Raw genomic sequence first — 16,743 nt, 5'->3', positions numbered from 1 at the left:
GCAAAACTATGGCACACAGCAAGTGCTCAGTAAACATTCAGTGTGTTCTCAGAGCTTAGCCGAAGTGCTCACAACAGAGTGGATGCTCAGAGAAAGTCTGTTGAAGGAAGAATTGGAAATAATGGTAGAATGAGCCTGAAATTAGGAAACATTGGGGTAGGAAAACCTGAGGGCCTAATAAAGAGTCATGGGGAGCTGGATGCAGCAGCACATGCCTGGTGTCCCAGTTACTTGAGAGGCTGAGGCAGAATGATCACCTGAGTCCAGGAATCGAGCCTGGACAACACAGTGAGACCCATCTCATAAAAAAGAGAGAAGAGAGAGACCAGAGCAAAAGAGAGAGATGTGACAGCAGTTCATTCAGTAACATTTATTGAGCACCTACTGTGTGCATGTAGATGTGAGAGCAACAGTGTCCCAGGCCAAAACAACCTGTGGACAACTAAGTAGGTCTGACTCTGGAGATGAACAGCACACACCGGGGCCTGGAGGAAGAGGCGAAGAGGGAGTGGGAACTGGAGCAAACAGCAAAAGTGAGTCAGAGCAGGAGGAGAGAAAGAAAAGTGAAGAGATGCATCTGGAAGGCTGGCCTCTGGTCTCCGAAAGCATGAAAGAGTGGAGGCTAAGAATAGAGAGGAGAGGGATGGGGAAAAGGAAGACAATAGAAAGGCAAGGCTGGAAGAGATCAATGAAGGGAAATAAACCAAGAGAAGGACTTAGGGGAGGGAACAGCCTGGCACAGTGGAGAATACATCTCAAAATAAATAAATGAATGATGGAGTTTAGTAGGTGCGGCCGGAGGGGCAGCCAGCAGGAGAGGTGATTCCAATAATCAGGGAGAAGGACTAGGGTGTGGAGATGGAGATGGAAATTGGGAAAGGAGGCGAGGAGGAGAGAAGGATAGGGATGAGGTAGAGCCGGGGTTCCTGGAGGGCCCTGCCCCTTCTTTGCCATGAACTTCAGCACCTGATTGTGGGTGATTAAATGGCTGGTCATTGGCAGCTTGGCAGGACAGAGGTCTGCAGCTGTCCAGTCTCCTGTTATCCTTCACCCACCTATCTGGAAGCCATGGGGAGTAGGGGGGCGGGTAACTCCTAAGGGGACCCACAACCCAAGATAAAGTGTGGGTCGATGGGAGTCACTGGTCCTATCCTACCATCAACAACCTCAAATTGAAAACTCAGGAGTGGGGGTGGGAGGGTCTCTTCCATTAGGCCTCATCCCAGAGAGATGAGGCGGTAAGGAGAGCCAGGCAGCAATAGAAAGAAACAGGACCAGGTGGAAAAAACATCAGGGAGCGGACCAGCCGGATTTTTTAAAGAACGGAAAACCCGACCATCAAGGAATTTCTGGGCAGTGGGAAGATTTTATTGGGAGACTTCTCCAGGTCAAGGTGGCACCAAGTTAAGGATGGAGGCGTCTTGTTTTGCCTGCTTACTTTGTTGGTTACAGGGATGTCCAGCAGAACCCTCCAGAGGAAAAGCCCACAAGGTTCTCTCCCGGGTACACCCGACCTCCCACCTGCCTGGGGACTCAGCCCTAGGCACCTGGTCTCTGTCCACCTCAATGCACAGTGGCTGTTTCTGAACTGGCAGATCTGGTCTGTGCAAGGGGCCTTTCTGGGCAGCAAGCCAGGGGTGGCCACTGGAGAAGACTGCTCCTACCCTCGCCTGAGTCCCCGCTCCTCTGAAGGCGGCCTGCCGTGGTAGTCGGGGGCGGAAATGGGAAGCCGTAGTTGCAGTAAAATCAGGTGGGGGAATAGGCTCCGGTCTCAAGCTGCGGCCACCGGGGGAGCTGCCAGGCGGGGAGGTAGATGGTCCCCCTCCTGGGGGCGCTCCCTCCGCGCGGATCTAGGGTTGGAGGAGGGAGGGGCACTGTCCCCTGTGGGGTTTCCTGGGACTGGGCCGCCCGAGAGAGGGAAAGGCCGTCCCCTCGTGGCGTAGGAGGGGCGCGATCCTTGGGGCGGGGGCCGGGGCTCCCCGGCTGCGGGGGTCCGGGCCCGGCGGCCGCCTGCGGCTCGGCACTGTGCGGCGCTCCTGCCCGGCGGGCGCTGCATTCTCCGAGTCTCCACCAGAGGCTGCGGGAGGAAGGAAGGGATCCGTCCCTTGCACACTTCCCCCCTAGTCAGACACGCACACTCCCTCGCTCCCGCTCGCTCGCTCACTCCCTCGCTCTCTCGCTCTCTCGCTCACACACACGCGCGCACACGCCGCCGCGGCTCCCCCTCTCGCTCCCGCTCTCCCTCCGGCTCCTCCGGGCGGCCGCGGGGCTCCGGACTCGCCCGTCGCCCGCGCCGGGGCTTCCGCCCCACGCAGCGTCCCGAGGCGGCAGGACTGGGGGGAGCCCCGGGCCGCTCCCCGAGGTAAGAGCGCGGAGTGCCGCGGGAGGGGCGGCCGGATCGCCGCCGAGGGGAGGCTGCCCGGCTGGGAGGGAGCCCCCTGGTCGGCGGGAGCTGCCGGGCAGGCGGCGCGGGGGGCGAGCCTCCAGCCGCAGGAGGAGCCGGGGTGCCTGCGCCCGGCCCTGCGCGCCCCCTCCTCTCGGCGGGGCGGGCGGGGAGGGAGTTTCCCACGTCCAAACTTTCCCCGGCGCGGAGCCGAGCCGCCTCTCGGCCCAAAGCCCGCAGCCCCCACCCGTCCCCACAACCTCGTCCGCCGCGCGCCCAGGAGCCTCCGGGACCCCCGCGGGCCGAGGGGTGGCAACGCCAGGGGCCGAGCCGGCGCTCCAAAAGGAGCTGGGAAGGTGGCGCACAGCCCTGACGCGAAGGCTGGGACCCAGGCGTTCCCGGTCCCCCAACCCGGCTAGCGGGGCTCGGCTCCCCGGCCCCTCCCAGAGGCGGGGTCCGGGGCCGGGAAATACCGCACGGCGCGAGCGTGTGCGCGCGGTGTGTGTGTGCGAGGTCGTGCCGCGTCCGGGGGCACCCGGAGGCTGACTCCAGCCGCGGCGACACGCATGGCTCTGGCCCCCTCTGAGCCGGGGAACCGGCCCACAGGGACCCCTGCCGGCCCCACCCGCGCGACCCTGTTGCCCTCTGGCCGTCGGGCGGGCTGGCGGTGAGCGAGGACCAGCGCTGCCCTCTTCCTTAGGACTCGACTTCGGAGACACTGTCCCCGATTCGGAAGAAGGACGGGGCCCCCGACCGCCTAATGTCCAAAGAGAGCGCCACTTAGGGCTAACCCTCGGGGGCCGCGGCGTTTACTGGGAAGAGTGGACTGCGTGGGCGCGCAGGGTGCTGGGCAGCCCTGGGTGGGCACAATGTGGACCCGTCTCGCTCGCGCCTCCCGGCTGCCTCTTCTCTGGCACTGTCGGGCCCTGTCCCAGGCGTGGCTGCAGCGGGCAGAGCTGATCCAGGGTCCCCCGAGGTCTCCCCGAGGTGCAGGGCACCCCCTTGTGGCGGGCAGAGAAACTGCTGTTTGAGGCCGCTCAGGGCTTCCAAGGCGCTCGCTCCTGGGAACCTCTTCTCTCCCACCCCTTCGGGCGTCGCCAGGGTTGCGCATGCCAGCTTTTTTTTCCGTGGGGCTGATTCCAGCACTCCCCAGCTTTCTGGAGCTGGCCAAGGTGCCCCCAGCACAGGCAGCGGCTCATTCGAGGGCTTTGGCTGTTGCCAGCTCTCTGTGGCCCCTCCACTCAGGTTCAGGATCTCATCCTCTTCTCCCACTGGTCAGCGCCACTACCCTATATCAGCATCACCACTGCCCTGGGGCCCAAAGGCTCCACCCTAACGACCATGACTCTTTGTCCTTCATTAGTATCCCGTGTATGTGTCCTTCAGTGCCCACTCCGTCCCCCTCAGTTGCCTCTAGTCTACAGCCCTTGTTGAAATTTGGCCTCTACACCCATAGTGACATTCTTTGGTCTTTGCCCATCGATGACCATTTCCCCGTCCTCCAGGACCCATCTTCTGTCCTGTCTGCCTCAGTTTTTCTGTAGCACTCACCTGTTCCCTGCCCCAGTCATTTCTCTACTTCACCCTTATTTCCCTCCTTGTCCCAGTGTCTGGAACTCTCCTCTTCCATTCCTCCTGGAAGGGAAGGGCATTGCCAACATTTAAACACTGCTTCCTGGAGATGTCCATGTGCCCTTCTGGGACCACCACTGCCAGTGCCTCGGGGGCAGGTACTTTATAAAGCCAGCCAGGTCTCTCTCAGCTAAGGGACACCTGTACCTCTTGTGCGTCCCCATCAGGGGGCCCCTGGAGACGAGAACCCCTTTCCCTATTCCTAACTGTGATCAGCATATTGGAGACCACCTGGGCTGCCCTCTTTTCTATTTTCAAGGATTGGCAACAGCGGCCCGAGGTCACATGGTAAGCTATACCCAGAGCCAGAATAGGAACCCAGGCATCTTGACTTCCAGGCCTCACCAACGCTCCTTATGTGTTGGGTAGGCCTGGGGCAAAACAGAGCCATTTCTTGGCTTCATGCTGCAGGCAGGACAAGAAGACACTTGCTTAAATTCAGCATGAAGTGTTCAAGTTAGACCCCAGTGCTCCCAGTCCAGTGTGGGAAGAAAGCTGTTGAATGCCTTTAGCAGAGAAGCCAAGTAGCAGAAGCAGAGGACAAAGTTTGGCCCCTAAAAGTGTGTTGTGACCTCCGGGTGAGTCACAGCCTTTCTGTCAAAAGGGTGGCTGTGATCTCAGGATGTTTCTGGTCGTGCTCTGGAATAATCATACCTAGAGGCTGGAACCCCCGATGCCCCTGCTGCTTCCCCAGGCATTGGTCTTTCTGAGGGCTTTGCAGGAGCGCTGCTTTCTGAAGCCCTCTGACGGGGGCCGGGCCATAGCTGGGGCAGGGAGCCCAGGAGGGCCCGTCTCTTCCCGAGTTGGCAAAGTTCGGAGCAGCCAGTTTATGTACCACATGGGCGATAAGAGTCAGCCAATTAAACTTCCTCTCCTCTCTCTGTGTTCTTCCCTCTCCCCTTTTTCTTCCATCAGGAAGCTCCAGTCTGAAATGCAGCCTCAGGTAGAGGGAGAGAGAGTGAATGATTTCTGTTTATATAACACGGGCAGCAGCTGGCACTGCACGGCCTGGGAGAGAGTGGGGGAATAGAAGACCCTATGGTGGTGGGTGGGCTGAGGCCTCAGGGCCGAGGACTTCCTCATTCCTCCCCATAGCTGAGCCAGGAAGGGTGCTGGGGCTGGGGACCAGGTGGGGAATCAGGCTGAAAGGAAACCCAGGCCTCAGGCCAGGCTCAGAGAGAAAAGCCTCATGCCCCCAGCAAGAGTGGGCACACCCTCCACCCTGGGTTCCTCAGAGCACCTTTAAGATGGAGCTCTCGAGTCAGGGCCTCTCCTTCCTAGAACCTTGTGTTTTGATTCTGGCCCCTGTAGAGACAGCCTAGATATTTCACCACCAGGACAGGCTCTGACCTCAACTTTTCATCAGGGCAGGCGGGCATGGTAGGACTGTCTTTCCCCTCATGGAGGAGACAAGGCCTAACAAGAAAGTTGTCTGTGGAGTGATTTGAGCTCTGTGTATCTGGCAGGAGGGACATTTTCTCATTGATGATGACACAGAGTGGCTACTTGGAAACAGAGGTGCAGGACAGGAAGGCTGGAGGCATGGCTGTTATATGCAGTTGGGCAGGTTGTTGACTGTCCAAGGACATTTAATGCAGGAGGAGAGTGGGGACTGAAATCTATTTTAAGCTCCACTGTCCAAGTCAGGTGCCTGCCTGGAGGAGGGGAGCATCTTTCTCTAATTTGCAAAAAGGCTTCATATACTTACCAGCCATGGCCTGTGGGGCTGCTTACCCCCAGAGAAGGATCCCTTTCTTTAATTACTCCAAAGGTGGCCCATCTGGGGGTTAAGGATATGTTCACTGCTCACTCCTTAGCTCAGTTCTCTTACAATGGGCACACACCTTTCTGAATATGTGGATCTGATTTCAAACACATGAGGTGCAGAAACCTGGAGGAATTCCCTTCTCCCCCCACGTTTCCCTTCACGCCCCATCAGCAGGCTCCTTCCTGCTGTCACATTGGGATTAGGCTGGGAACTTCTTGCTTTGTCGTCAGACCCACAAGCCTTCAGCCATCCACTTGTTACCAGCTCTTTCCTGTGCATAATATAAATAGATGATTAAGCGCGTAGGCATTGGAGTCCAACCAGCCTGAGTTTGTGACTTGCTGGCAAGTTACTTTGCCTCTCTGAGCCTCAGTCTCTTGCTCTGTGAAATGGAGGAAAATATAATACCTGTCTCATTGGGTTGTTGTGAAGATTAAATGTGCATGAGCATGTATGGTCCTGAGCACGATGCCTGGCACATAGGACACCCCATACGTAAAGCAGTATCGTTATTATTCATATCTCTCCGTTTGTATTCCTTTGTTCCCATGGGGTAAAGGTAGTGGTTCCTCCCTGTTTGGTTTTGCACATCATTTTGGCTGCCTGCACCCCTGCAGGAGGGGAAGTGAGTTAGGACCACCAGGATCTGTCTCTGACTTCAGGATCCTTCTTCCTTTGCCTTGAGGAAGGTGGAGTCCCTGCATGCAGCCGGCAGTGTAGGAACATGTTCTAGAGTCCCACAGATTCATTTCATCCTAATCTCTACCTTTTCTCCCCTCTCATCCATCTCGCGATCCCTGCTCCAGCTCAGACCTCACTGGCTCATGCCTAACCTGTTGTGGCAGCCTCCTCCCTGGCCTCCCAGCCTCTGATACCCTCCCGCTGCAACCCCTGTGGCAACCAGAGCGTATTTTCTCTAACGCAGGTGGGATCGTGTCACCGGCTTGATTAAAACCCTTCCATGGCTCCCCATTGCCTACTGAATTAAGTCCAGACTCGGCACCATGACATTCAAGGTCCTTGTAATCCGTCTGCATCCTCCTTTATCTCCCACTGTGCTTCCAATCTGACACTCCTGCATCCAGCCCCACCTGCCCTTCCACCTGAACGCCCTTCCCTGAAGATATTCCAAAGCATTAAGGACCCAACCCAAATAGCCCCTTTTCGTTGCATCACCCATCTGCCTGTCTGACCATCCATTCATTATCCAGTTTAAAATATATACATTTACATATATACCTAAAGCATTTACTATGTGTTAAGCATTGTGCTGCATGGTAGAGACACAGTGGTGAGCAAGCAGCCTGAATCCCAGCCGACAGGAGTCTGGTGGACCAGGGAGGAAGACGAACAATTCTCATAACTGTGACAGCCAATGGGCGGGGCAGCAGAGGCTTCTAGGAGGAAATGATGTTGAGGCACACCTGCAGGCTGTCTCGCGGTTATCTATGGGATAAAGGGGGGTAGGGAGGAACAAGAGACGGAAGGCAGCCTCCAAGCCAAGGGGTACCAAGGCCCTAAGAGGAGGGAGAATAGCAGAGGAACTGCGAGTTCAGTTGGCTGAAGTGGGGTTCAGGGAGTGGGAGTCACGGGAAACCAGGCCAGCGAGGTGGGCAGCAGCCAGGTCCTGTGGGTCTTGAAAGCCACACAAGGAGCTTGGCCTTCATCCCAAGAGCAGTGGGGAGCCACACACAGGTTTTCAGCATGGGAGCGGCGCATGGAGATTCACCATTAGAAGCCTCATCCTGCTGCTGGGTGGGGAAGACCAGGTCCTGGGCTGCTGGTGTCTGATTCTGAGTCATGGAGGGGCACTCACTCGTGAGGGTTGTGGGAGTGGAATGGATAGAGCTGAGTAACTGCATGGGCATGGGGGAGAGAAGGAGTCCCCATTCCTGGCTCAGAAGGCTGTGTGGGTCGTGAAGATGCTACATGAAGAGGAGAAGGGCTTTCAAGAAGAGGTGGGGACCAGCTGTGGACAGGTCGAGGTGAGATCCTAGTGGGATACATGAGTGGGGATGCCTGATGAATAGTCATGCAAAAACATCTAGGCCCACTCAGAGAGTTCTGGGCTGGAAACAGAGTTTTGAGGCCATGAGGAAGGAGGAGCTCACCATCCAGGATGAGTCTGTAGAATGGAAAGAAGCTTGAGGCGCTCTCAAGGTTCGGGGACAGGTTCATCCCCGGAAGCCTTCTTGGACTCAGCCAGGCACACGTGACTCCTGTCTGTATTTTGAACCTCTGTAGCAATTAGTTTAGTTTTCTTTTCTCACTGCCTGCCTTGTGTCATCTGCAGCACATTAGATCAGTGTTTTTCAACTGGGGGCAATTTTGCCCCCCAGAGGACTCTTGGCAATGTCTCGAGACATTTTTGGCTGTCACTACTGCGTAGAAGGCTGCTGCTGTCATCTGATGGGTAGAGGCCAGGGATGCTGCTAAACCGCCTACAACGCACAAGACAGTCGCCCCACCCCACTGCAAAGACTCATGTAGCTCAAACTGTTGATAGTGTGGAGGCTGAGAAACCAAGCCCTGGATGAGAAGATCTTGAAGGCAGGCGCTGGGCTTTCTCATTTTTTCCTCCCTAGGGTCTAGCGTGGCATATGGTGCAAAGCTGCACTCACTCCATTCACTGAATTAAATTTGGGTGTGAGGAGAGGGGGCCTGAGGCCATGTAGCCTTGAAGTCTGAGCTAGAGTTAGGCCCAACTCTAACCAGGGTTGCCTGGCCCCTCCCCAGAGAGCTGGACCATGCTAATACACAGGCACTTAGAGAGGAGAAAAGGATGCACTGGCTGGTGGGGAGCTCCTGGATCCACAGATATATATATATATATATTTTTTTTTTTTTTTTTTTTTTTTTTTGAGATGGAGTTTTACTCTTGTTGCCCAAGCTGGAGAGCAATGGCACAATCTTGGCTCACTGCAACTTCTGCCTCCTGGGTTCAAGCAACTCTCCTCCCTCAGCCTCCCGAGTAGCTGGGATTACAGGCACCTGCCACAACGCCTGACCAATTTTTGTATTTTTAGCAGAGACAGGGTTTTACCATGTTGAGCAGGCTGGTCTCGAACTCCTGACCTCTGGTGGTCCACCCGCCTTGGCCTCCCAAAGTGCTGTGATTACAGGCATGAGCCACCACACCCGGCCATATATATATATTTAATAGGCAAGTTACAGATAAACAAAATGAGAAACATGACAACCTAGTAATTAGGTGCACGGGCTCTGGAAGCAGACAGAGCAGAGTTGAAGTTCCGACTCTGCCACTTAATAGCTGAGTGAACCTCAGTTTCCTCATCTAGAAAATGGTTTTAATAAAACCTACCTCCAAGGACTCTGGAGCAATGAAGTAATACAGACAAAGTGCTTAGCACTGCACTGGGCTCACAGGAAGCATTTAACACAGAGTGATTCTCTATGTGTGTGCGTGTGTACATTTATATATATATGTATATATGTATGTATCTTTTTATATATGAAAGCATTTTTAATTAGCCATAATTTTACCACCACTTGGCTACCATTTCAGTGCATATCCTTCTTGACATATATAGATTTTTAAAAAATAAAAATGGCATCTTGCTTTATACATATGCCTCCATAACCTGCTTTTTTTCACCCTATAATATATTGTGAATGTCTTGCCATTTCGATAAATATACATCTACATCATCATTTTTTAAGAGCTGCATGGTTCTCCATTGTGTGGCTGGCCCATAATTCATTTAACCAGCCCCCACTGTTGGACATTTGGGTTGTTTCCAATCCTTCGCTATTACAAACAATTCTGCCATGAACATCCTTGTACACACATCTACACGCTCTTGTCCGATGATTTCTTCAGGGACCACTTGGACATTTTTGGCAGGAGGCGCGTGGCCCTGACCAGATTCCTCAAGTAGAAGCCCTTGGGGCCAGCAAAGAGGGGCCTGGGGGGGTCCCTGGGGAAGGGAAGGATGCTGGATGGCAGAGAACTGTTTTGGCTTCTGGGAAGTAGGTCCAGATGTTAACACCACAGACCCCTCTGTGAGTGAAAAAAGCAGAAGGCCCCGCCCCATCTTCTTTGTTGTCACCGTAGTGCTTGCAGAGTAGGGGAGGGGAGCTGGGGAGGTGGAGTGTGTGTGTGTGTGTGTGTGTGCGTGCACGCGTGTGTGTGTGTGTGATGGGCAGAGTGACAGGCACCAGGCAGGAGGGGGACACAAGGTGGATGGGCCCAGGCAGACTGATGGATGGGTAGCAGAAGCAGGTGGATCCAGGTCAGCGGGTAGACAAGATGATGGGTAGGTGACAAGCCAGACAGACTCAGGTAACTAGACACAGGACTGTGGCCTCACAGCGGGGCCCACATGGACCAGAGGCTAAAATTGTGTATTCAGGGACAACAGAGAGTTCCTAGGAGAGGCAGCCCAGCCCCCGGGCCAGGAGGCTGCCAAGGCTTGCGTCTTCTAGGATCCAAGTGACTGTGTTTAGGGTTATGCATTTTTGAGTTGAAAGGGCCTTTAGGGACTGACCAATCCAAGCCCATGATACAGAAGGGAAACTGAGGCCCAGGGAGAGGCTGGAACTTGCCCAGGGCCCTATGGTGTCTCAGAGCAGACTGAATCCTTTGCCCCTAGCTGAGTCTATTTCAGTGTCCATTTATTCAAATGGCTTGAAGAGAAGGGAGATGGGTTGGCAGGGTGGGAGGGGAGCTGGGAGGTCAGAATGAGCCTTATCATGGCTTTTCTCTGTCCTCCCCACTCCAACAGCACTATTCATGACACACGACTGTGCGCTGTTGAGAGAACTGCCTGGGAGCCAGACTTCCAGGGTTCCCATCTTCGCCCTGCCACTTACTAGCTGAGTGACTTTCTGCCTCAGTTTCCTCATCTGTACCTACCTCATAGGATTATTGAGAAGGTGAAATGAATTATTAGAAGTAAAGCACTTAGAACAGTGCACTTAGGCCCATATTCAGTGTTCCATAAGCCTTAGCTACTAATACTGTGCTATTTTGCCCTTATTTTTTTTATTGTTTATTTATTTATTTATTGAGACAGAGTCTCACATAGGCGTGAGCCACTGCACCTAGCCATGCCCTTATTTTTCCCCTTGAATTCTGTATATGTTTGTACGCACCTGCATGCTCACACACACATGACTACATGAGCAGGCTGTGTACCTTGGAAGGCAAAGGTTGTGTCTCTCCTGTGTCCTAGCCCTCCAACCATCGAGACCCTATTTGCCAGCTGGGCACATAGTAGGTGCTCCATAAATGCTCTTGAGGAAGTGGCACACTTGGCTCTATCTGGTCGCGGGCACCAGGGGAGGCTTCGTGGGGAGGCAGCATTTGAGCTGTGTATTGAAGCTAGGATGATGCTGCCGCAAGTGGAGGGTATGGGTGGAGGGTGGGGGTGCTTTCCAGCAGGTGGGAAGAGCGTGAGCAAAGAGGAGGAGCTTGGCAAAGGCTTGGGTGCCAGCCGGTTGCCCCGTTGACCAGGGCACAGAGGACATGGAGGGGAGGAAAGACAGAGAGGACCAGAAAGGGAAGTTGTAGCTGAATGCAGATGCGTGGAGCTCCAGGCTGAGGAATGTAGGCAATAGGAAGTTATTGAAGGTTGCTGGCTGGAATTAAGCTGTAGAAAGAATTTCCTGTTGGCAGTGCTTTAGGATGGACTTGAGGGAAAGAGAAAGGAGGCAACAGACAGGGGCAGCTGAAATTGTCCAGGAGATAAGTGGGGTGGGGGCTTAATGAAGTTGTAGAGAACAGGGGCCAGGGAGAAAGGCCCCAAGGAAATAGGATCAACAGGACTCAGAGCTGTTTGCTTGTGGGAGATAAGGGAGACGGAGGAATGAAATATGACAAAGCTTCAGGCCTGGTGTCTGGGAGAACTGGGGTCCATTAACCAAATTAGGGGAGCCTATACTTGGGATATATAGGGGAAAATTGAGATGCCAGTTGAGATTATTCATCCAGCCAGCATCCCATCTAAGCCAGCCATCCATCCACTCATCCATCCACCCACCCATCCATCCATCCATCCACCCATTCATCAATCCATCCATTTATCCAATCCATCATCCTCCAGCCCACCCACCTCCATTTAAACATCCATCTGCCTGCAGTTCACCCCTCACCCACCTCCACCCATTATCCACCCACCCATCATTTACAGTCATATCACCACCTTTCTTTCCATCTTCTTACTACTCATCTCTCCACCCTCATTCACCCTCGAAGTCTACCAACTTCTCCATCCATCCAAGATACATTTCTTGTGAGCCTACTATGTGCCAGGCTCTGATAAAATCTTAACACAGCATTTGAAGATATCTGATCCTAAAGATAATGATTAGAAAAGCCAACGAAAAGGACCAGAAAGATTTTACCTAGAAGAGAGAAGTTTAAGAGGAGACTTTATGTATCCAAAGCGATGAAGAATGGAATGAACAGTGGCCTGTAGATCAACCTTTTTGTTCTATTTCCAGGACAGAACAGAGGAAATGGGTTGCACTTGCAGCTAGACAGATTGAGGTTGGCTGTGAGGGAGGACTACCTTATTGATCATTACAGGTGTCTGAAGTACCGACCTGATAATGCATTTGGGCTGTAGGAGGATATCAAAATCTGTAGAGGTGACTTTGAGGAAATGGGTGCAGAGTGGGGCATTTGTGGAGGAGTTAGTAGAGGGGGCGTCAGGATCTTGCCTTGAGGAGAGGTGGGTGGGGGAGTGGTGGAGCAGAGGACCAAGGTGAGGGGACCATCAGGGGCACAGGGCTGTGTAAGCCAAGGAGACAACCCTGTGGCTAGGATGGGTCAGCCGAGGCAGGGCACCCGGGTAGTGGGTCAGGGAGGAGATGGCTGCATTTAATCCCCAAAACAAACTTGGAGGAAGGGCCTTCCCACTCTCTCACTGCCCCTGTCCCTTCATAAGCCACCATTTCTCTCCAAGCCCTCATCCTCTTGGAAAGCCCCAAGCCCCTTCCGGAGCCTCTGTCCCCTGCAGGTTAGCCCCCATCCCCTCACTGAGCCCATGCTCTCTTTTCTGAGCCTTTATGCTCACAAACCCAGCCCTGCAGCCAAGCCCCTGGCCAGATCCCCACCTCCCACAGAGTGCCCGTCTCTTCTTGGAGTCCCCGTCTCCTTGTGGAGGCCTGGTCCTCTCACGTGATAGAGCCCCCAATTCCCCAGAATCTCCACAGAGCTTCTGCACCCCCTGTGAAAGCTCTAACCCTCCACAGAGCCCCCAGCCCTCCTGGAAACCCATCCCGTCCCTGAGCCCCCATCCCGTCCCTGAGCCCCCATTCTGTCCCTGAGCACCTCCTGTCACTTAGCTCCTGGTCACCTTCTGGCATGCCTCCCCCTTCCAGAGCCCCTGTTCTCTCACAGAATTTCTGTCCTCCGAACTGAAGACTCATCTCGTCTCTGAGCCTGCATTCCCTCAAGGAGCCCTCATCCCTACTCACAGAGCCCTGGCCTCCTCACTCAGCCCCTGCCCCTCCTAGAGCCCTCGAGCAGCCCCTGGCTTCCTCCCAGAGCCCTCATGCCACTCTCTGTCCCAGGGTACCAGCCCTTGAGGTCCATGAGGCACCATCAGCCGGCAGTGGGTGGCCCCAGCTTAAAGTCATTCCCAGGCCTCTGCATCAACTCAGCCAGCTTCAGGCTGGGAAAGAAGCCCCTGGATTTGGGACCATAAGACCCGCCCCACAGCCTACCTAGGACCGTGGGGGGCTTTTGGGACAGAGGGACTTGTAAGTCCCCAAGTGGGCTGGGCTGGGAGTGGAGACCTGCAGCTTTGGCAGCTCCATTAGGCTCGGCTTATGGGCTGGGAGAAGCTGGAGACTCTTGCTGCTTCTGGTTAGAAAAACAATCACAAATTAGAGAAAATGCTTTGGGAAATTGCTGTGCTGCGTGAGAGGGAGGCTGCCTCAGGAGGGAGGGAAAGAGGCTCCTAAGACAGCAATGGCTCCCTGTGGCCTCGCCTGTCAGCGCCAAACCATCTGCTTGGCGTTCAAAGCCCCATCTCGTCATCTGACATGATCACCTGATGAGCTCAGACACAGACCTGCTAGGCCACTGCTCCAGGGCCCATTCCCACCTGCAAACCTTTGCTCACCTGGGCTGTGCCCTTACATCTATTCAATCTCAGCACCCCCTTGCAGCCCTTTGCGAACCATTGTTACCTGTCTTGCTTCTCTAACTGGTCCCTTGAGGACAGGAATCATGTCTTTTGCTAATGGCAGTCAGAGACAGACAGATCTGGGCACCAGTCCTTATTGGATACATTTTAGCTGAATGGCTTTGGGCAGGTGTTCGACTTTCCAAGCCTCTGTTTACTCATCTGTAAAATGAGGAGTGTAAGACCCCCCCTTGCTGGAATGAATGAGATAATGCGCACATAGTGTCCTCATAGTAGGTACCAAATTAATGAATATGCCCCTCCCTGCCTTACAGCCAGCTCAGGACTTTGGGCTGTGAGAACCAGCATTGATCTACAGACATCCACTTATTGATAATGTCCTCAGGTGCCTCCTCTCTTTGTATCTGTCTACCACTCCCTGACTGTGAAGATACAAAAGGGGAGCACAGAAGTTTCAGGACAAGCACTTGGGAGGCTCCTGATATAAAAAGATGAGGCAACAGGCCAGGCGTGCTGGCTCACACCTGTGATCCCAGCACTTTGAGCACTTTGAGAGGCTGAGGCAGGAGGATCACTTGAGGCCAGGAGTTTGAGACAAGCCTGGGCAACATAGCAAGACCCCGATCTCTACAAAAATTTAAAAATTAGCCAAGCGTGATGGCACACGACTGTAGGCCTAGCTACTTCAGAGGCTGAGATAGGAGGATCACTTGAGCCCAGGAGTTTGAGGCTGTGGTGAGCTATGATCATGCCACTGTACTCCAGCCTGGGCGACAGAGCGAGACCCTGCCTCTACAAATAAATAGATGAGGCAATGAAAGTTGAATTTTATGAGTCTTTTGACTATCAGGCAAGACTCAAGCTGGATCATCATCTATCAGGAGGAATGAGAATGGCAGCCCAGAGCTTGGATTCTGGAAGCTGGACTGCCTGGGTTCTGCTCCCTGAGCTGCCCCCCTTCCTAGCTGCCTGTCCTTATACAAGTAACTTAACCACCTCAGTTTCCCCATCTGTAAAGTGGAGATGATAATCACAGTAGTTGCGTTACAGGCTTGTGGTGAGAATGAAACAAGCTAATGTTTGTAAAGTACTTAGAACAGTGCCTAGCGTTTGTAAACCCTATGTAAGGGTTTCTTTAAAAGTAAATGTGATGAGGGATTCGGGAACACAGGAGTGGACAGCAGGGAGCTCAGGCCGGGTAGGAAATGGGCTTTCAGGAGGGAGATTTTGCAGAGCTAGAGTCCAACCAGCTTCCCATCAAGTTGGCCTCTTTCTGAACAGGGAGAGCACAGGATATTCTCAAAGCAAAAACACTTTTTCTGGAGACCACTGGGGTGCCTCATTTGGAGAAGGCTGGGCCAAAGGACGTTGCAGGGAGAGGTGGCCTCTGCAGAGGGCAGCAGGGAAAGACATCCAGGGCTCTCAGAGACACCCCAGAACCGCACAGATCTCACCTGCCAGTGAGAGGCTCTTTGCGTGCCTGTTCTTTTCCTGGCAGTGAAAGACAAGGCCAATTGTGTGTGGCCTTCGTGGAAAAGGTCTCAGAGAATTCCCTCCCACCGGATGGTGAGCAGAGAATGAAGGGTGTGAAGGGGAAACCCCTCCCCAAGCACAGGCAGCTCTGGAACAAGCCCTGTTACTATCTGCTGGGTGCCAGGCCTGTGCTGGGCACTGGGAAGGTGCAGTGGGTCAGATACATTCTCACACTTGAAGAATGTGGGATGAACAACCAATGCCAGGAATCCCACTTCTCCTTGTGCCTCAGTTTCTTCAGTTGTCCTCTTCCCTTCTACAGAGTGGACTTTTCTTGCCCCTTTCTTTTCCTCTTCCTCCCAAGCCCCCACCCACCCACCCCAGCAGAGAATGGGGGGAGGCCTGTGGAGGAGGGAGAGTTTGTACAAACAGGGGCACAGTTGGAACTTCTGATTGGTTGGTCAGGGCCATTCTTTTCCCTGGTTGCCATAGCAGCCATTTCCCGGGGTTGTCAGTGATGAAACTCATAACATTGTTTTCAAATAATCCGTGTAATTGAAATAACAATTGAGCTGTTAACTTGTCTCTCACACCCCAGCTAGGACAGATCTTCCTCTTTCTGTACCCTCCTACCATCCCCAGGAAGCTCTGGTGTGTCCAGTCTCCTGTCTGAGGCCCCAGCCCCTTCCTTGGGGCAGGAGGAAGAAAGAGGAAGTTGCATGGCTCCCCAGCATCAGTATAGAATCCTAGAAACTCAGGACCCCACAGCTGAACCAGAACTTAGAGAAGAGAATCCACTTCTTTTGCAACCAGAGACTCAAGGAAGCGAAGGGGCTTAACTAGGGCCCCACAGGAAGGACACAGCTGAATGAAGACATCCAGTCCTGCTTTTAGGTGAAGGTTGAAGCTGATGTGTTGCACTAAGGGTCAATGCATAAACCATAAAACTGCCCCCTTTTGATGTTGCAGGCATATCTACCTACACCTACCCCCATTTTACAAGTGAACAAACTGAGACTCCAATAAGTTAAACATAATGTAAGCGATTTTTTGTTTTGTTTTGTTTTTTTTGAGACAGTCTTGCTCTGTCGCCCAGGCTGGAGTGCAATAGTGCAATCTCGGCTCACTACAACCTCCGCCTCCCAGGTTCAAGCAATTCTCCTGCCTCAGCCTTCTGAGTAGCTGGGATTACAGGCATGTGCCACCAAGGCTGGTTAATTTTTTGTATTTTAGTAGAGACGGTGTTTCACCATGTTGGCCGGGCTGGTCTCAAACTCCTGACCTCGTGATACGCCCACCTTGGCCTCCCAAAGTGCTGGGATTATAGGCATGAGCCACTGCGCCCGGCCTCCATGTTTTTATAACTTCTC

General features: G+C 53.7%; 1 protein-coding gene across 1 annotated transcript in view; it reads left to right on the top strand.

Moving 5' to 3' along the window:
* The first annotated feature begins 2,015 nt into the window (after positions 1 to 2,015).
* The window catches only part of CDH22 (cadherin 22), a 134,944-nt gene continuing 120,216 nt past the window's right edge, over positions 2,016 to 16,743 (top strand). Inside the window, 1 exon segment of the mRNA XM_021920987.2 lies at positions 2,016 to 2,362. The gene's annotated coding sequence lies outside the window, so the exon portion shown is untranslated.

Source organism: Papio anubis, chromosome 16, assembly GCF_008728515.1.
Source record: "Papio anubis isolate 15944 chromosome 16, Panubis1.0, whole genome shotgun sequence".
NCBI lineage: Eukaryota > Metazoa > Chordata > Mammalia > Primates > Cercopithecidae > Papio > Papio anubis.
The sequence above is the reverse complement of the archived record's forward strand: the minus strand, read 5'-3'. Positions and strand labels throughout refer to the sequence as shown.